General features: G+C 35.4%; 1 long non-coding RNA gene across 1 annotated transcript in view; it reads right to left on the reverse strand.

Moving 5' to 3' along the window:
* Positions 1 to 3,954: 3,954 nt before the first annotated feature.
* Positions 3,955 to 21,552, reverse strand: part of LOC148658169 (uncharacterized) — a 47,086-nt gene continuing 29,488 nt past the window's right edge. The window contains exon 3 of the long non-coding RNA XR_015940544.1: positions 3,955 to 4,077. This is a non-coding gene — a long non-coding RNA (uncharacterized LOC148658169). The remainder of the gene's footprint in view (positions 4,078 to 21,552) is intronic.

A 21,552-nucleotide genomic window follows, 5' to 3' on the forward strand; every position in this document is an offset into this window, starting at 1 on the left:
AAAATATCAGCTGGTTATATAAAAGTAGGCAGGAAACTCATGGGATCCAGTGTGAACAGGGCTTTTTTTTTCCAATATTCTGATAGAAGCATTGATTTCAGGCTTTACATGAGTCCTGGGAATCACAAGATGCTAATGTTAAAGCCTTTGAGTCATATTATCTGCTGTAAACTTTTAGTGATTAGTTTTTTTGCATTTCTACCTTCAACATTTGAATGGATTTAATAAAAGTAAGAAATGATTAACATTAATGTTAACAACCCATGAAAAATAAACTCGAAATAATGTTCACAGTATAGCAGTTTTTCCAAGGATAACTCAAAGTTTTAATGACCATACTACACTGTATTTGAACTTGATCAAAAGTGGTGTATATATATACAATCAAATGTACTGTAATTAAAGCAAGGTTTCATCATTTGTATTTACTGTTGGTACTGTCTTATCTACTCTAGTTTTATGGAAATCAGATACATTTAAAGAATCATCACTAATTAGCTAATCAAAATGCAAATCAGGTCACAGCAATGTTGAGTTATAAGCACGATGCAGAATGCATATTCAAAATTTACTTTTCAGGAGTGCCTTTATGTAACACGCTTTTGAGATGAATTAAGAAAATCTGGCAGGTAAATGACAATGTTCCGATGTTACAGTTATGCAAAACAAACACAGTTATGCAAAATTAATATTGCCTTTACATATTCCTTTATAGTAACCATAATGTCCAAGTGGTTGTACAGATATAGGTACTGTACAAGTAGAGGATAATTTCAAAATGAAAAAATAAAGATTAAAATACAACATTTCAGCTATGGATCTTGTACTAGACCTGCTTCACAGTACAAATTTTTGTTTTTCTTTTTACTTAGCAGCATGGAATTAACCTCTACTTGTTCCTTTGTAGCTCACACTGTGATACAGCTCCCCATTCTAAAACAGATAGATTTGACATACAGACAAAAAGGAGACAGATGCTGTTCAATCTTTGTGCAATGTTTAGGCATAAACCTCTCTGCAGTAAGACCTTCAAACATGGTCTGGTGAACCTTTCCAGTTTAAACAACTGTGTGGTGTAACTATCGGTTCCACTTGCCTGTTCCACTACAGATCTCATTGTCCTCCTACATAAAACCTGTCAGCAAAATGTGCGCGTGTCATTGTGATTGGGTGCACTCACTCTGACCTGCCTCAGCTCTCAACATGATTAAACTCTTCCAATTTCTACCCGTGCTTATATGGAAATCAAGAAAAAAAAGACAATTACTTTCTTAGCAGGAATTTGTTGCATGTTCAAATACTGTAAGACCTGTAGCAGGACTATAACAGCAGACGTGAATACAGCCATGGGATAAACAATATGTTTTTATCATATCCTCCATTGCCTGGATACATTTAGCTCTGCTAATTCCTGTTCTTGATGTGATGTCAAGTTTAGTATTTAAAAATTGTAGATTGGGATGGACATTTATGCAAACAAATGTAATTTTAATTGAATAGGACTTTTATGTAAAGTATTCCTATCAGTATAATTATTTGATTAATAATTGAAAAACAAATTCTACAGTTCTTGAAAATTCAGTATTCAGGACTTTTTATTTGATGGTTTGTTCTTCTCTCAGCAAGTTATTTTGCTGGTAGATGCTGCACATTGGTGGTGGTTGAGGGGAGTCCCCATTACCTGTAAAGCGCTTTGTGGAGTGTCCAGAAAAGCGCTATTTAAGCGTAAGCACTTATTATTATTATTTTTGCCTTTATCATGGAAACATGCTGTACAACATGACCAGTGATGTGACATTCATTATTACTCAGAATGATGAAACTTCCTTGAAGGTCTTACTTGATTTAGTGATTAAAATACAAAATAATTTCAGCAGGAAGAGGTCCCTCAGTTTCAGAATAAGGTGTCAAAAGGCCACAAATAGCAAACAGTAATTCAGACAATCAATTTAAAAAAATCAATACAATAGATTATACAATTAATATATCTAAAAATGTTTTATATTTAAGATTTGGCTATTTTTATGTAGTGAGGTAATCCATACACCCAATCTTTTGTTGCAGTCTAATTCAAAAGAGAAAGTGCATTGCCACTAGATGGCAGTCTGGACTAAATCTATGCTATTATTTTTCATTAGGGCTTTATGTGTCCTCGACAGGAAATTCTACTCTGTTTATCTGAGCTTCTCTCTATGAGAGAGGACATCTTATCATTAATTGAACGGTGACAACAAAATGAAGTCAAGAGAGATTACACAGTTCGTTTTCTGATTTCTGTGGTGTTTCATTTGTAAATAAACAAAAACCATCATAGTAAACTTTTTTTGGTTTGCAAACATAACACCCATGTAAAAAAGGGTTGCTGATACACATTATGATAAATCAATAAAGGCTTACAGTGAAAGAGAAGGTTTATGAGCTAGAAATGATTGTATATGGATTGTTCCACAAGACGACAGGAAGATTGTGATGTATGTTAGTTTTATCTATCTTGTTTTAAAAGATTTAACTTACCTTACAAGGAAGCAAAGGCGTAATAATGGAATAGATTTATTTTACCCTAAAGATTAAAATAGATGGTGATCTTGAAAAGACACAGAAAGAAAGAAGATGCAAGTGATGCAGCCCCTTTCAAAAGACATTTTTTTTATCTTTCCCTCATCACATGTCTCTTCACATGAGTGAACTTTCATGCTAAACATTCTGCAGTGTCATACAAGGAGCACAAACCTCCATACTCAGTTAAGTCATACGGTCTTCTTCACAAGTAGGCCAGCTGTGTGGGGTACAAGTGATAAATGCTGCTGTACGCCTTTCTCAGAAAGTTCCAGTTGCCACCTTACATTACTGTACTAATTACATTTGAGTGAATCGCTCATAACCTTTGCTTAATTTGTAAGTACATAACTGAATCCCAGTGAAATCCTGGAGGATTATTTTAAGTTGTTTTATGTGTCATCTGGGGTCATGAAAATGCCAGTAAGTAAAAGAAAAGGTGTAATGTTTAAACAGAACACACAGTATGCTGTGCAGGAACACCTGGCAGAGAAAGTCTCCAATGCTTTATTGATCTGGCACTTGAGGGTCTGCTGGAAAACCTGAAGGTTATTGTCCTTTTATACTTTTTATAATTACAGTACTATCTAGCCATGCACAGGACATTATGAGATCTGCCTTATTACCATGGACTCACCATTATGTTCTTATGTTCATTAAGCTGCCCGTCAATGTGAATTTCCTGAGGCAAAATCTCAGTACTGTTATTAAAGGTACTGTTTCAAAATACTGTTAAGCAGAGAACCATATTGAAAAACTACTGAAAGAATATGTCAACCTGACAACGAGTCTGACAACCTTTAGACTTCCATTGGATGGTTGAAAATTTTATACAGTACATAACCCAACAATGGAGTTGTTCTATTGGCTTGGCCTCAACAGAAAACTTGTCATATCAGCTGTGGAAAAACTGGCTGGTTAAGGGTAAACTGTAGTTTTTTTTCAATAAGTTCAGGAATTGGAAGATCTGAGGTTTTTTTTTTTAACAGGTAAAATAGGATTTGATAGTAATGTATTGCATTCAAGACTCTTTCCAATACTGCTCTATTGCAGTTCCTCTTTGCTTTGGCAAAGGAACACCAACAACATGATTTAACAATTTACAGATTTCTATTGCAAAACTGTTTTAAAGTATTGGAGATATAAAGTTAAAATGTTCCAGTTAAATTAAACGGCCTCAGTAGGAGTGCATTGGAAAACATTAGTTAATGTGAGACTTATTAGTTATAACTTTAACATTCTCAGTTTTTGAACTATATCTATAAAATAACATGACTGGACATTGATACTTGGAAATTAGTATTATGATTGATTACTATAAAAATAATATGTACTGTACTGTATACAGTATATTATATGCGTGATAATAAATTTCTATAATTTACTATACAGTTTATAGTGGAGAATAAGTCCATTTTCACTTACTTTTGGAGGATAATGACCTCTGCGATGGTCTGGCGTCCTGTCCAGGGTTACACTACCTTGTGCCCATTGTTGGCCAGGATAGGCTCTCTAGATCCCCTGTGACCCGGAATCAGAAGAAATATTTAGAAAATGGATGGACGATTAAGGACGGTTAAAGAATTTAAGATGTAGAATTTGATTCAGTATTTGGCATTGTGTAAACATGGATGTACACCTCTGGTCTGTACTCTAAATGTTGTAAAGTGTTTGTTACAGTATGTCCCTGTAGTTTCCTGGATGAAAACTACACAATTGAGAGGAGCATGGTTGTCAATGTCAAAATGTAATGAATCAGAAAAGTAGCAAACACTTTTCTATTATCAACCATTGATGTCCCACAGATGCTTTTCAATCTGTTCATCCAGCAGACACCTTCTTAACTTTACAGTTCTGAACATGTAGCTGTTAAATGTTCACACTACCCAGCTCTGTCTGGAAAAGGAAGAAATGCCCTGTTTGGGAGTCAATTAGGCATCACCGTTTTTAATGTAAGACCTCATTAAAGATTCATGTATGAAATCATCACTTGTATTCCCAGATGCATAAATTGCTGAGATTATGAAGGTATTCATTCCCTAGTTGCCCAAAATAATTAGAAAAGGCTGATTTAATCTACATTTCATTTTACCTCTCTTACTTAGCTAGCATGTTTCATCAGATTCCTTTCCACACAGAGACCCTTTGTTTAGTCATTTTAATGTATATTACTTAAAGTGTGGTATTTTAATTAAAACAAAAACAAATGTATTTTGCAAAATTCTCTCCCCTGCAAAATATATGAGTGATAGAATTGTCTTGGCACTGCTGTTCTATTTATGCCCATCTTCCTTCTACTGTATTTATATTATAAACTATGGTACCTGTATTATCCAGGAATGTAATATAACAGATGTACAGTATATTGAAACTTTTCAATCCTCATTACACTTGGCTTCCTTGCTCTGAAAATGACTGTACCCCTCTGTAAAAATGAACTACAAAATTACTGACTGATAAGTCATATTTCTGTCATATATAAGGTCATAATAAGGTAATAAGTAGAAAAAAATATTAGAATGAAACTAAAGGACTATCTGTAATGGAAATGGGATTCTGCAGGACAGTCATCATAGTCATCAGAATCATACAATTCTGTGAACAAACAACAGCAGTAATGGATACATATTATTAAGGGAGTATCACAGGTATCTGTATTAGGAGCCCTGCACTTCCTAATTTTCACAAATGATCTAGATTGTTTATTCTGGCATAGTTAGTAAACCAATCACCTTCACTTATAATCAATTAACCTCTAGGACCCAAAACTATGTAGAAGGGCAAAATATTTATACTGCAAAAAATTGAAATATGCTTCAGTAAAAACAGTAAACTACAAGTGTACTATATATATATAACATTCTAAAACATTATTAATTTTATGTTATGCATTTTTGCAAAATGACTAAGCTCATAATTTGGTGTCAACACCTCCCCCCTGATTCTGGCTTTCTTACATGCCCAAACATATTTGATAGTTACCACGTATACTCTGTATGATTTAAGGCAATACGTAATTAAATAATGGAGAAAAGATTTTCAGTAACCACCGTCACAATCGTAATCATTAAATCTCGCACATAATAATAACTGTAACCATTTCCTATGGTGTGGTTACAATAAAATAAAAACAAAAAACAATGTTGAAACATTAAACTGAGAAGCGGCCTTAATCACAAATATAAATCTCGCAGATAAAAATTAAAAAGGAATGGAGGAGCATCCCAACAATGCAGAATGTCGGACAGACAGTTTCAAAACAGCAATGGTACCTGGCCCAGGAGTTCCGATTTAAAATTCCAATAGTACAGGTGTCGATGAGTGTGGCATTACTCTGGAGCACTGTGGTGGTATTTACAAGTCCACTGAGTTGTAATATAAAATGGCTTTTCCACAAGTTAGAACAGCACAGAGTTACAACTGTATTGTGAAATGGAAGCAATGATTGCAGATTTTCTATGGAGAAATAATTTTTCCTCTAACTTGTGTGGAGGCTCGGACTTGACCTGACATAAATCTGCTTTAAGTGTGCTGGCAAGGAGTGACAGCATGTACATATTCCGTGGCTCATCAGTGTACTGCTGGATAATTGAAATTAAAACCATTGAATTTCTAATGTTGGAAACACTAACCCGGTTAAAGAATTCATGGACATTACAATTTGACACACGTTTGACTGCAAGTATGGTTCTAGGGTTTTAAGCTTTTTAATTATGTTCATGCATTTTGTATTGATCTCTGCTTCTTTGGATCAATAACAGCTTTCTCCAATATTATATTATTATTATTATTAGTAGTAGTAGTAGTAGTAGTAGTAGTAGTAGTAGTATATTATATTGAATAATATATTGATGATAGTTAACTGACTACCTAAACAGTGCCCATCTTAGATGCAGTAAATAAAATAAGAAAAAAGTCTTTTTTTCCCAGAAACAGTACACATTGTGATTTTTGTACAATTGCATGACTTTTATCTTATAGTAGATACAGACAGTTGTAAAGTGTTTTTAACCCTTATGTACATTTTTCCTTAAACCAGTTCAAAACCCAGGGGTACTTCCTTCACCTATTTATACCTCTTAACAAATATCATTGCACTGTATTAAATGGTTTTCTGTAATGCATCCAATTGGCTGGCTAACTATAACCACCCTTAATAAAAGATTGAGCTCTTCCAGAGCCATAATGTGATGCCTGGTGTTAAAGGCTTAATCATACAGTAAGGTGACACTGATTTTGACAGCTATGTATTATTGGTGACTGTTTTGTGCATTAAATAGCTGGTTCTAGGTTCTGCATGTCTGATTAATGGTAGCATACGGAACACTGTAATTACACCTTCTTTCGTATTCATAGTCGCCTGGATAGTCAATACATGCGTGTGCAGAGAGGTTCACTGTTCCAAAAAGTTGGCAAACAATAACCAGTCCTGCTGTATCTCTAGCCTTAATGGGTCATGAGTCCAAACTGTCATGTCATATGAAACGAGAAGAATTACATTGCACAGTAGTATGTAACTCAGTCGAGCACAATTTAGGGCAAATGAGGTAAATATTGCATTTTCTGATACTGGATATTGTTCTATTTTTCTTCTTTTGTATTTGTATGTTTATTATCAGATCACAATGAGAATCATTTCAGAATCTGATTATTGTGTGATATACTATTTTACAATAGGGGGTGTCAGGAATTGCAGAATGTATGCTTAAACTGGATGATTGAAAAACTATTTTCCTATTTTTTTTTTTGCCTTTTCATCATTGGTTGTAAAGATTTTGCATGTGAAATTTACAAATTGAAATTCTACCACTGTGAACATTTTGCACTTGAGCCTCTGCTGCTGTCTGAGTGTCAGGAATTGAATAGATGTGCTGAAAGCAAAGAAAAAGACCGCACATGAAAAATGATTATGCACATTTTCAGATAATCATGATCATATCTACATATTTTGTAAAGTGGTGAGAATGATGTGATCTATGCAACATTCTGCTTATATATGCTGAGCCTGAAGCATTAGTTATCTCTGTCATGTACTGCATATCCTTTTTAAAATTAATTATGCAACCTTAATCAAAAATGTTTTCAGGAAAACAGCCTGTTTAGAGTCTAGTATAGAGATCGGTAAAGGAGACTCTAGATGTACAGTAGGTATTCCCATGTACATAAGTATTATTAATAATTTGGGATTAAAACCTTACAATGGAATCCACATTAAAAATACAAATTTGCTAACCTCTGGACCATAACATTAAAAAGGAACAAGGCAATATATTATCAGCTCAAGTGATTAATTTATTTACCATTTTAAGGACAATTTCTGTAGACATCTTTGAAGGCTAGTCTGTGTACTTTAAGCATCCCACTGTATTTACTTTATGTCAGGCACAGCAAATTAGAACATTAGGCAGATTACAAACGAGGGGCGGCTTTTGGCCCATCTAGTTGTAGTAACTAAATGATTGCAGCATGATCCAGCAGATTCTTGAAAGAAGCCAAGGTATTGGCTGCAACGAGATGGCTTAGTAACTTGCTACATTGGTCCACAACTATTTATTGTGTAAAGTGCCTCCTATTCTCAAATTGAAATGCACTTCTACACTGTTTTTACTTGTGGCCTATATAGTAGTTCATGTTTCAAGTGGATACTGATAGTCCTCTAAGTTAACTTTTAGACACTTAGGTACTTAGATCAGAGGCACTTGTACTGTATGTACTGTAAATAGGTCAAGAGAGGACCCAAGTGTTTCCTGTTCAGTTTGTCTGGTATATTACTCCATTTGCAGATGTGGCAGTAATATTTAATACACATTTGTCCTTTAGGCAAAGTGGTACAGTTCACTTACACTGGCTTCAGAGGCTTCAGAAATGCTTGTATTAAATTCTAGAAGACTAAGGAAAAAACTGGGTTTTGAATGACTGTGATAAAATGAGAAAACAAATGGAGTGCAGAGATAAATCAGCTTGCAGCCTAGCAAACCGTACTTATCTCTTAAAGAAGATTTGACACCACACCTTCTCTCTCCGGTTGAAATCCCTCCACTCATTTACACTTACATGCAGGATATTTCAGAAATTTAAGTAGATGCCATTACTGTGAATTGCAAAGACATTTGGTTATAGGAAGAGGGGAACTCAACTTGTTTAACCCATCCAGACTGACAACAGTGGTGAACAACTTCCCTTGAATGGCATGAATTGTCTGCCATTCATTTTACAGCTGTTTTCCACTAGGGGAAAGAGGAGGAGATGAAGTGTGAATTTTCTGATAAGCAGTGAGTCACTCAGAGTTATTATGCGTTTCATGTGAGATCTGCTACATCTACTGCATGTGCTATAAAAGCACATTGTACATCACGATTGTTTTCCTTTTTTTGCCTGAACAAAACCTCAGCAAGGCTGAGAATTGTACATGGGCAAGAAATGCATATTCTATTATGACAACTACCATTAGTGATTTCTCTCTCTTCTCTTCAAAGTCAAATTATAGATTTGAATAGCAAAAGTCTTACTCACAGCCCCATCCCCATCTAGCCCAGCACTGCAATTTATCAGGTAGATAGCAAGAACATAAGCATTTTTACAAACAAAAGAGGGCCATATGGCACTTCTTGCTCATTTGAGTTTAGTACCTAATCGATCAGAGGATCCAATCCAGGAGAAACATATTTTGTAATGTAAGAATCTCCAGAACACAAAGGAAAAATAAGAATGACCCACTGAATAAGAATGATGACACTGCACTGTACAGCAGGCAATCTGGTGACACTTTTTTAGAAAATTTTTTTTTAGAAAAACTTCTGCACAAAGTTGACATCGAAATACAAAAACTGGGAAATAATTGTGTTGTATCTAATGCCTCTGAATCCTCCAATGTTCAGATTGCATCAAGCAGGGCTCATCTCCAGTATATAAGTTACAGGTATCAAAGTAATTGCCGTGACAGTCTTAGGAATGATTTAATACTGGAATTCAGTGTCAAAAAGCAGCTTGGCAAAATGGGCAATAAAACTAAATGGGGGAAAGTCAGACAGACGTAATGTCTTTAAGGTGTCCACAATTTCTTAAGACGTTTGAGGACAGCAGCAAGGTGGAAAGCGGTTTTCCAGAAAACAAGATCCAGTACAACAGAGTAGACAAGGGGCTTCATTAGGAACAACACAAAACAGTCACTTTTTTATAAAACAATGTTGTGGGAGTATGCTATCCAGCCATGTTGTTAAAGCCAATTATTTGGCTTTTTTTCTAGAAATGGCTGGATGAGATTCTCCGATCAATTAGCTACAAAATAAAGAAACAAGCAAGATAGACCAAATATTTATAAATATTTGCCAGTCCTGTGTTTTAGAAGGTCATTTACATCAACACCAAAATGCAAGGAAATATTACCCACAGGAAAACATCAGCAAATGAAAGAAATCTCATAGGATGACATTACTGAGGAAATATCTTTTTTTCTCTTGCAGTATTTGGCAAGTTGTGATAATGGAACTGTCAGCTAGAAAAGTAGAGAAAAGCTCGTACTGTGGATACACTCTCTCACCCACCCACATACCGCATTGTATGCATTCTGTTGTATACCATCTGTTTTTAACCTACAAAATCAGCACCCGAAAGATTTAATGCAGTTGCTAAAGAAGATTACTAAAAATACCAAACATTATTGATTACTGTGCACTAATGGAAGTTTTTAAATATTAGAATGGGTATATCAGAGTTGATTTTTACCAATATACTGCAAGTCTTATGTAATGAAGTATGAAATGAATTAAATATGAAATGAAGATAACAGCATGTTTATTTTTCATTCACAAATAAAAATGGTTTTATGCACAGTGACCCTGCTGCAATTTCTAAACTTTCTAAGCTGATTTCTGGGAAAACAGAATTGTATTTTACTCAAGGAAAGAAAAGCGACTTTAGTGAAGGTCATAGAGCTGTGATGTAAATTCTTTCTTCTAGGACAGATGACAGGAAGAAAAAAGTACCAATCAGAAAGGCAACAAAGCTTTGAAACTGAAAACAGTTCAACAGTAAAATGCTTCTCTCAGAACCACTGTAATGTTTTCAATGGGATCAAGCAACTCAAAGCTCAGTTCTATGATCAAAGTTATGAACACTAAAACATTTATCGATGATGTCAAGCAGGGTCTTCTCTAACTTTTGTAACTTTGTGTGGTTTTAGAATTTATGTACTGTACTGTACACCATGATTGATGTACAGTATTACTGAAGGAACAGGTAAAGGTTCATTCCAAGCTGAAAGGAAAAGAAAAGAGACACAACCTTCTGGCTGTGGAACCTTCTTAAGGTGTCACAGATTCACACCTGAAGAAGGCTCCACAGCAGAAATGTTGTCTCTTTTCTTTTCCTTTCAGCTTGGAATGAACCTTTACCTGTTCCTTTGCAGCCTATACATGCTGACACAGCTACCTACTTCAGTTTTTCTGAACAATGTGATCCCTCCTGAAAGCAAAGTAAAAAAAAATATTTTTAAACACAATGATTACATATTAGCAATCCGACATGATGTGAGTAATATTTAGGTTCAGTCCTAGTAGAACCCTCACACCCAGTGGCTCTGCAAGATCCAGATGGGAAACCTCTGCTGTGCATGAAGTTATCATCCTGTAATGAACTTATATGAAACTGAAAAGTAATATGTACTGTATGAACATTCTGTAACATGTGTAGATTTGAAATTAAAGGCTTTTATAACCCAGTGCCCTGTGTAATTAGCTAAACTTAGAGAAGTGTATTGAAATGATCCAGGTCTGAAAAATTGATAAAAAGGCGCCATTTCTGAGAAACCACGTACTGTACAGTTTATTTTTTAAAAAAGAGCATAAAGTGGTCTTCTAACCAGCTTTTAATGTACCTGTGTTGCATACTGATGGTCAGAATTCATTATGTTGTATTTCCATATGCAAATCTTGTTCTTTTATGTTATTGGGCTTCCAGCCAGTGACTGAAAGCTTATACAGGAGTTATTGTAAGGATTTAATTTTTTTTTCCTACTTCAAACTGGTGATGTTCAGAGGTCACATAGTCTGAGACCCACATTCCATACAGACACAGTATACTGTGGCAGAGAAAACTAACATTTTTGTCACAGATTTGTCCATCAACTATGATACCAGCCCTGTATTCAGAACCCCTTTACCAAACGACAAAGTTAGCATATAAAAATGAATGTTGCAACTTGTATATGACATGTATAAAATTATATTTTATCTATAACAATGAATGTTGCAATGTTGCATCATAACAGTTCAGAAACCATTTTAAGAAATTTTGACCATTTTGGTCACAGGTAAAGTTCTTTGAGATATAGAAAGGAGAATAATTAGAGATCTGTGATTATAATATGGTTTGTTTTGAAGCATATTTTGAAGCTACAGGTGTATCACAAAATTGTTTTACAATGCTAGGAATATAGGCAATGAAGGATTGAGCTATAACATAAGAGAAGTACAATGGGATAAAAGTATATAAAACAACTTCAAAATTAATAGCAACAGTTTAACAATACGGTGTACTTCATGAAGCAGGGAATAGATTCAATCTAATCAAAATAGATCAATAAGGAAAATTATTAAAGGAATGCACTTAATTTTGGGATTGAGAACTGCTAAATGGAGTGCTAAAAAGTACAGTTGGGGAGTGAATGGAGTACCTCAGGGTTTTGTATTTGGAACCCTGCTTTTCTTAATTTCTATGGGTGATCTGGATTCTGATACGGTTAGTAAACTAGCCATCATGCCAGGATTAGCAAACACCTAATAAATGGCTTTTAAATTTGGACAAATTCAGATTGTAAGAAAGCCTACAAATTAGTGACCTTTTTTAATTTGCATAGTTTGGCGTTATCAGGGATACTTCACTATTTTTGTAACTATACAAACTTATATTTCTGCTTTCTTCATCACCGTCAAAACATGTTTTCACCTTTTTCTTTACAGTGAGGAACTTGCTTCTTTTTAGCTCATATGCAGACAGCCTTCCCTTCACATTCCATCGCTATAATGCATGCTGTATAACTCTAGTTCTAAGGAGTGGAACACTAACTGGTACAAAGAGTGGAATTTTTGTTCATTCAAAGTAGAGAATACATTTTAATGCATCACTGTTCTCAGTGACCCGTGTGCATTTTTTGCTGACTGATTATCACTTCATCATACAGATTTTATCTGTTTATTGATAGAACTGCACATGCAGAGAGAACTGGGTTCACTTCCATTTGTACAGTATCATGTGGGTAGATGGCAATGAAATTACTTTCAGAGCTATACATAATTAAAAGTGAGAATAAACAAAATTATATAGCACTGATACTAAAAATAATATTCTATTACAGTCTGACTTATTGTTATTTATTTTTTACTGTATTCCTAACAGAATTGAAGATTTTTGTAATCTATATTTAAGTTAATGATAGCATCTAACACTGCTGATGAAAACAAGTTTTTACTTAATACCTAAATCATAATAATGATTAAAAATGTTTAAAGTATGAGTAAATCAAGTTTTTTAAAAAAAAATTACTGGTAAGAACACATACTTTTACTTCTGATAAATTCACTGTTTTCTGAGTGTTCGTTTATTTATCACTATGTGATATTTCATATAGAAATAATGATCTGTTAATGTTCTGAATATGCCAAATCAAAAACTAGCAAACAGGAAAATGAAAATGCAGTATTGTCAATGCATGTCTGGATACATGCATTGACAATACTGGATATAAACACCAAACCAACTTTCAAAATGTTGTACTGCACATGTGACAGAAAAAAACAAAAAGTAAAAAGTAGGATCACAGCAATAGAAGACAAGCAGTAATAAAAAAATAACTAGTGATATAAAATCATTGAAACAGCTAAAAAAAAGAAAACAAGGCCTTTAAAACAACCAAACAACTGTAAAAAGCAACTTTACTACAGGATTTCTCTAATATAATGTGCAATTGCTTTGGACCAAGAGAGAAAATGCTGTTGATGAGGTCTCTACAATGCCTGCAGTTATAAAAACTGTTAAGAAAGCATAGTATTCCCCACTTTAAACCTGCTGGGATAAAGGATAACATCTTTTTGGTGAAGCAATAAACCGAGCCTGAACTAGCTGACAGGCAATAAATGGACTTCATACAAAGGCAGGGAATATTGGAGAGCTTATACTAAGGCTCTTTATGATCATCTGACTTTCAATGGGTTACAGAAAGGCTATAGGGATAGAAGAGTGGGTTGGAGACAAACAGCATAAATCTCTTAAAGGCACTTTTAAAAGGGAAGAATTGTGTGACCTCAATTCCCAAATGACAGTCATTTCTTATTCCACTATTTTAGCTTGCTATAGTATTCTTACCTGGAGCAGATAATTTGTTTTTTCTTCCTCTCTGGAAAGAGGGTTTTTAAAAATTCTGAATTATGAGCATAATTAAACATGCTGAAGAGTTGAAACACAAAATATAACCCTTCAGATGCCTATTAAACTACAGTACATACAGGTTCTGAAAATAAGCACTAGTTCCATGGGGAGTTTATGAGGGATTAACTGAGAAGTCAGGATAGCAAAATGTAGTAAAAAAATTAGTACAATAAAATCAACCGGGCTCTGGAGCACTATATTTTCACCCTTTTCTACAAAACCAGAACCAAAGCATGTTTTGTCTGCTTTTCTGCATTTATTGTGGTGAAATAAATATTCACAATAAGTCTTCCTTGACCCACTTTGTGTCTGTTGCAAAAAAGAGACAACAAGCAGCTCAATGAAGAGAGTAGTCAAGAGGATAGGGTTGTATCTGAAATCAATTGTAGCACACACACACCACAGAGTTTGCTTAAGACTTTTCACTTGAAAAATGTTCAATAATTGGCTGCAAAGCTGCCATCAAATAAGAGTGTTCTGCAGCCTTTTAGTATTTTGTTTTCTTTTACCCTTATAATTAGAAGAACTCTAATTGCATTTTTAGTCCAGTTTATTGGAAGTCACAACAACTTTACATATTGCTAAAAAAATTCTATATTAATACGAAACACAGCCTAAAAAAGCAAAAGTAATGATTTGTCCATACATTTATGTAAGTTTGTACATAACAAATGTTTGCACGTTCATGTGTAAATATGTGTAAACAAAAATATTCCTATTCTGTATAGTTTTAAGACACTTTGGTGCCACGATTTCAATGTTAAAATGGTATATACACCTCAGCCTACAAAAATGTGATGGAATTAGCTTATCTTCTTCAAACATTGGGAATCTCAATATGTCAAAAAGCTTAGTGGGTCCCTTTACATGTTCCCTCAGCCTTGACAATCGGTTTAAAAGTCTCCAGGATACATCAGGTACTGTTCACTCATGTCAGGAAGCAACGGTCTGTGACAGAAGGGGTGTTCAATAATACTTTATATACAGAGAAACAGCATTAAAGACGACCTACATTTCTCGAAGAAAACAGAAAAGGACATTACAAAAATCTTTAAAAATATAAAAGTAGTGTCAGGCATGGTATTTATGTTACAATGTTTTAGCACGTTTAGCAAAGGAAGTGGAAACGGAAGCAACTGTGATTGAAGTATATTAATACCACTAAGCCACAAATAAAATAGTTATAAATAAATTAAAGGAATTTAATTTTAAAAATAACACTGATAAAACATCCACATTTTCTGAGATAGTGTACATGTAACTCCTTTTACATACAGTACGGTTTATGAATAATCAATACTCCTATCCGTCCTATCCAGTCAGCTGTCTACAATTATAAGACAGTTTCTGATGTTAGAAATAATCAAAATACATTGTTGTCTTTTAATTGTAACTTGGGAATTAATATTTGGCATTTAAGTGGTGCCTGTATGTTCTTTTAGTAGTATGTTCCTTTCTTTTCTCTTCTTTCTTTGACCATTTCTGCTTTAAAACAATTTTTCTTACAGGGCATTTTCTACTACAATGACATGCATTTTTTAACAAAAACTCAAGAGTAACTCTTGCACAGTTTTCACACATTATATACACATACTACTTGAAATATATAAAGCAAAAAACACAAAAAGGAAGAAATAAATACTGTAGATAATATGGAAAAAATGGAAAGGTCATGATTGCATACCTTTTCAAATGCAATTCATTGAGCGGCCCTGGTTTCAAGGAAAGATTTAAACATGAAGATCAAGGAGCTTTCAAAACTATTGGTGATAAAGTTTTATTAAGGCATAGATCAGTACAATGGTATAAAATCAAAAGACCCTTAATATCTTTTTGAAGACCATCAAAAGAAGTGGAATGCACACAGACACTGCCTAGATCAGGCTGTCCCTACAAATCGAGTTGCTGGGCAAGGAGGAAACTGGTTAGGGATTCTATCAGAAGGCCAAAAGCAACTACTTAATCCTTTGCAGTGTGCCGGTGTGTAGTCGTCTGCAGAGGTTTCTGTTCTCTAGTATAGGAGAGAATCCTTTCTTAGTTAGGTGTAATTGTTTGTGTTGCCGGTGAGGGGAACACATTTGGTCCTAAACTGAACGCCGTCTGCGGGCGCGTTGGGATCCTAAAGCACAGCCCTGATTAGTGTCAGGTGTTGAAGCTGTGCATTCCCACACGCCGCAGAGTGGGGAGTGCAATAGGAGGTGTGTTCCACTGTCACAGTAGAAAGACATGAAAACTTCTGTCCATACACTTGTAGCGGCGAGGCTTATTAATAAGAAAGAATTAAGTGTTCTGAGCCTTCCCAAATGAGGCCCCATTTCTCTGTTCATCTCTGTGGTGCAGCCACAGAGAAACTATTCATGCAGGCTGATTTAAGGTTCCTTTGATAAAGGACAGCTCCCAAAGGGGGATGCACTTAGCTAAGCCTGGCTATCATGATCAATGGTCATCCATTGGCGCCTATCTGTCTAGGGAGTGCCAGATGGACATCTGGACTGCATTCCTAAGTGTCAGGAGTAAGTGACTCATATCTCACCTTGATCAACCAATCAGGGACTGGTAGGGCCGAGTAACCCACGTGGGACTCTGATGCCCATGGAACTTTCAGCCAATCAACGAGCTGAAGTTCCTCCAGGTAAAAACAGGCAACACAGAGAGCCTAGAGATTCAGTAAGAGTCAGGAGAATTCTGTGGACTTTTCGAGAGGGAATTCAAAGGAGAATTCCAGGGCAGGACGGCCCAGGAGCGGAAGGCTCCCAAGGGCAGGACATTCTCGCAGCGCGCCTCCTGACCATCCTGAGACTCAGCCCGGACAACCACGGAACGGCCAGTGTGTCCGAGTGCCAGAACTTTCCTTTGTTCTAAGAGTCTAGAGCGGAGGTTGCCAGAGAGTAACCAGAGGATCCACCTGAGGTTAGCACCAACAGCAGGCCTCGTGAACAGGTCGGAACTGTGGACAGCTGAATCACTATTCAGAACTAGCTCTTCATCAGGAATGAACCGGTCCTCTTCCTGACTTGCTGGGACCCACAGTCATCTTTTCTCCTGTGCACAAACTTTGCTAGTTAAAGCCAACACTAACTAGCCGGTCAGTGAACATCAGCAGCGCACCGTCGCAAGCCGCATAGCACAGCCTGGCACCGAGCCAGAGAGCGCGGATTGGACAGCAACAGCCTGCAACTGTTTCTTTGTGCCCACAGGAGATCTGAATCCCCAGAGATTGGATGAGTATTCAACTTCACTGCATTACTGCTCGAGAATTCAATTGTTATCCCAACCAGTTGATATCAATTTAATTCCTAAGAGTTATGTACTTGTTTTGAGTATCTAATGTAGAAGTTATAACCAAGTTCATTTACGAAATGATTTAAATGAATGATATACTGAACGTATGTCCTCTTGATATGTGTAACACTTCGTAACTGACTGAATATATATCTTTTGTATTCTGATAACCCTCTCGATAAGATCTGTTAGGTTTATATGCATATTTTATGTATTAATAAATGTATCCTCGTGTATTAGTACCTGTGTGTGTGCGTTGTTTGAGTTATGTCGCATGGTTGGATTCTAAAGCCATCAAAAGAATCAATTTTGTGATTTACTGCTACAATTAATAATTGTCACAGTAAATGCCCAAACCCTACAGAACTGGTGCCTTCAGAGAGCCACTACATTTACATTTTGGCTATGGAAACGTTACATATTTGGCATCCCTGGGCCGGCTATGATTACACACTGTATGTGATCCCCAAGCAACTTAAGAGAGGTTGAACATAAATTGTACCAAGCCAGTGTATAAATTCAGCAGAGACTTTACAAAAGACTTGTGGCTCTATATGCTACCAAAGGTGTTTCCTTCAAATGCTGAGTTTACAGATTTAAATACTCATGTAATCACCATACCTACTGACATCTTACTCTTAGAAGTCTTTTGCAAAACACTGTACATTTATTCTGTCAAAATATGCCACCAGCTGTAAGGACAAAATGTATTGATAGTTAAACATTGGTGACGTAATTAAATTGCTATTGGCACTTCACAAACAGGCAGTTCTTTATTAAACTTAAGAGTCCTGCATTGGACTTGGAACAATGGTAATGAATGATGATGTATTTGAATATGATAGCAATTAGAAGCTGATTGCTCTGGACATTTACATTATATGAACTCCCACTTCATTGCATAGACATTCAATAGATGTTAATTTTGGTTGATATTAAATGTCAAACAGCCCACCTTGAGTCTTGCTAAAACAAAATGGTAGAAATTTGAAAGTGCTACTCAACTTTTTCTCGGGCCAAAAATGACCAGTAGTTAATAACACATATACAGTATGTATAAAATACACACGCAGTACTACACCATGTTAATAGACTTTCTCTTACAAAATAGAATAGTTGACTATCAGCATGAGAAGAATGTAAAATTGTTTTGCTGTGTGCTGTTTACGTGGTTATGTTTGATATCTGTGTGCTTCACTCTGCCTTGTATCTTTGGAAACAAGTGGATTCTGCAAAGCGAAACAAGAGCAATGCTGTGAATTACACATTAGCTTTTAAATTATCCTAGGGAAACCACCAGCACACCTAAAATTGTATGATTGAATCTTTAATTCATTTCTGTTTTCATCATGCAAGATTATTAAGAAAATACAAATAAATTTGTTAGACATACGATACAAAAACAAAATAATTTGTTCATTAAAAGAAGGAAAAAATTTCCATTCTCACAATATGTACAGTAGTAATGATCCCATTTTCCTCGGGAGAAAGCAGTAAAAAATGGATTGAAACAAAACCGGTAACACATTGTTTGACATGCTTCAACTGGGTAAAGTGAAAGTTGAAGTTCAGATGTTTTAATCCACAAAGCAGTATTGGTAAACTGGATTTGGTGGGAATTATGTGTATTCCTTTTCTAAAATGTCGGTGTAGTGTTTATGTGAAACACTTCAATAAAAAATATTCAAATTAAAGAAAACAAGCATGTCTAAATTCTTTGAAATCAAAGTTCTGCTGAAGTACTTTCCTCTTGACTTGCTGTCATATCTGAATGAAAGTTAGTCTAGTACTGGAATGATACTGAAGTCCTCCCTGGTATCATTGGCATGGATGTATTAAAAACTCCAAAATTTCCAGTACACAGGACCCATTATGTACTACTTCAGAAACTGCAAAAAGGACCAGGATTTCTGTTAGAAAAACATATCTAAGATTAATTTGCCACTTATTGAAGAAAGCTTGAATAACAGATCACATTTGAAAAATAATCAACTTTATTCTTAATCACATCCCTATGTGCATTCATCTCATCTGCCAGCCGCAGGGAGCAAAATAAAAGGGATTGATATCAAATGTGACAGCTAGATTGCAAAGAGGTTTATCCACTTCCCACATGCAACATTAGAGTTACAGCTGTAGAAGAGGTGTTTCAAAGCTTATGCAACACATCTCAAGCAAAACAAATGGAGTAACATAAGTGAGGACTTGAATAGATCTTCTCATGTACGTCATGGCCTGTTCACATGGGAAACAAACACATATTGCGGCTGTTGCTTTAAATAGAAGAATACTGTAATTCTGAGAGTTTCGGAATTTTCCGGAAATTCCAGTTCAGTAATAATCCAGAATTCAAAATTCCAGAAATCAAGGATTTTATAACAACTTTTTTTTTAAAAGGCCAAACCCTGGGAGCTTTGCCAATTCACCATGCCATCCTTTACTGCAGATGAATGTAGTTGCACACCTACTGTAAAAATTCATTTTAAGCTAATTTAAACTGTGACAGATGTCACAAAAATGACACTGAACTAAGGTTTTGAGAGGATCTAACCAAATTTCGATCCTCATCTCTACACAATACTGTATATTCCCAGAGATGTTGTGCCAGCATAGCCGATTTCTATTTGTTCTGGAGCACTGTGCCTTGTTGTTTTTCATTGTGACCATCAGCGAACAAAAGTCACATTAAACCCACTTATTTTCACACTAAGGAAAACCATAACATTCAGCTCCTCTACTTTGATGCCAACAATGCTAAAAGATTACATTTTCAGTTTATAGAATCTTAATCTGATCAAACAAGTGGCATAAACATGCAACAATTGCACATGCAAATGATCTAATTTATTACCATCAGTTCTATTCAGATAAAGAGAGAGAAGAGTAATCAGATGGGGTTTTTACATTAGCACTTCTGCAACCTCAATACTGTATATCAATCACTTCAATAATTTCACAGATAACATTGCACAACAATGAAATACAATCTAATATCACGAGCCCATACTGTAGTTCATTATTTTTATCCGCACGGAAACTGCAGTTTCATTAAACTATCTGCAAACTTTTTACATTAGACCCCCAGTCTCACCTAAGCTACTGTGCTCAGTGTGAACTGACTGACCCTGAGTTCCCCTGTCTTTCATAACAGTGTTTAATTACAAACCAAAAGTAAAAGGGAACAGTTCATTTAAAATACGTACTGGAGGATCTGTAGTAAAAACCATTACCTAAAGGTATCAGGGTAATGTGTAGAGCAATTAAAAGATAGATTTTCCTAAAGCAAAAATATTACGTTTTTCAATGTACTAGGTGCGTATATTGGATGAAATGGCATTGCATCACAAGGACTACAGAAGACATTAATCTTCCCTCTGCTCTGCCTAACCTATCCCATAATATCTTCATCAATCTCAAAAAGGTGCTGCCAGCACACCATCTAGCAGCTTTCACTGGCACACTGCATTATTCAGGGCATACAAGACTCTGGGAGGGGGCCCCGAGTGGAATCTCTAAAGAGCTAAGAAAAACAAAAAAAAAAGTCATTAGGGCTGGCGATAACGGGGCTGTAATAACCTTCTTAATTTAATCCATGACAAGGAGGGTCTCCATTTTTCAATTCCTGTTTTCTCACCCTGCTCATTGTTGCTGACAAATGGCCTACAGTGTATTGCAGGCAGGAGAAAGCTAATAGATTCGTTGCCTAAGTCTCATTGGAAAACTATTCTTGAAATGAATGCGGATTTGCATTGGAGTCTATAGCATCTGATAATTAAGAATGCATTTCATTTTGTCTCCTGTTCAATTTTATTAAACCAGCATTTTGTATTTTATGATAATTTTGCTAGTCGCTTCTTTTGCATCATCTGCTGTAGCTGTATGGCTGCTTCTAACATGATTAATACTTATTACTATAAACATTAGATTCATCAGCACCTGAATAACATTTTTTCCCAGAGTTAGTCTTAAAAAAATGAAATGATTTCAAATAATCCATCATGTTATCTTACAACTTATACTGTATTTTATTAAGCTCAGTTCTGTAAAGATACCGTATAGTCTTTTTTGCTGGTAAAATAAGAGTGTACGATATAACCAAACATTATGTAAATTGGTGTGTGCAAAAAACATTTGGATATATCTTTTGGGGGATTGTCATGAAAGATGCAGGGTGAATGATTTTTTTAAATATACAATTTTTTTTTACAGTTATTCCTTAAGAATTATATTCCGGTTGAAGGAACAAATAACTCGAGTTAGAAAGTAGGTTATTTATTTTTACAGCTATTA

The sequence above is a fragment of the Lepisosteus platostomus genome, chromosome 7 (genome assembly GCF_059453375.1).
Source record: "Lepisosteus platostomus isolate fLepPlt1 chromosome 7, fLepPlt1.hap1, whole genome shotgun sequence".
Lineage (NCBI taxonomy): Eukaryota > Metazoa > Chordata > Actinopteri > Semionotiformes > Lepisosteidae > Lepisosteus > Lepisosteus platostomus.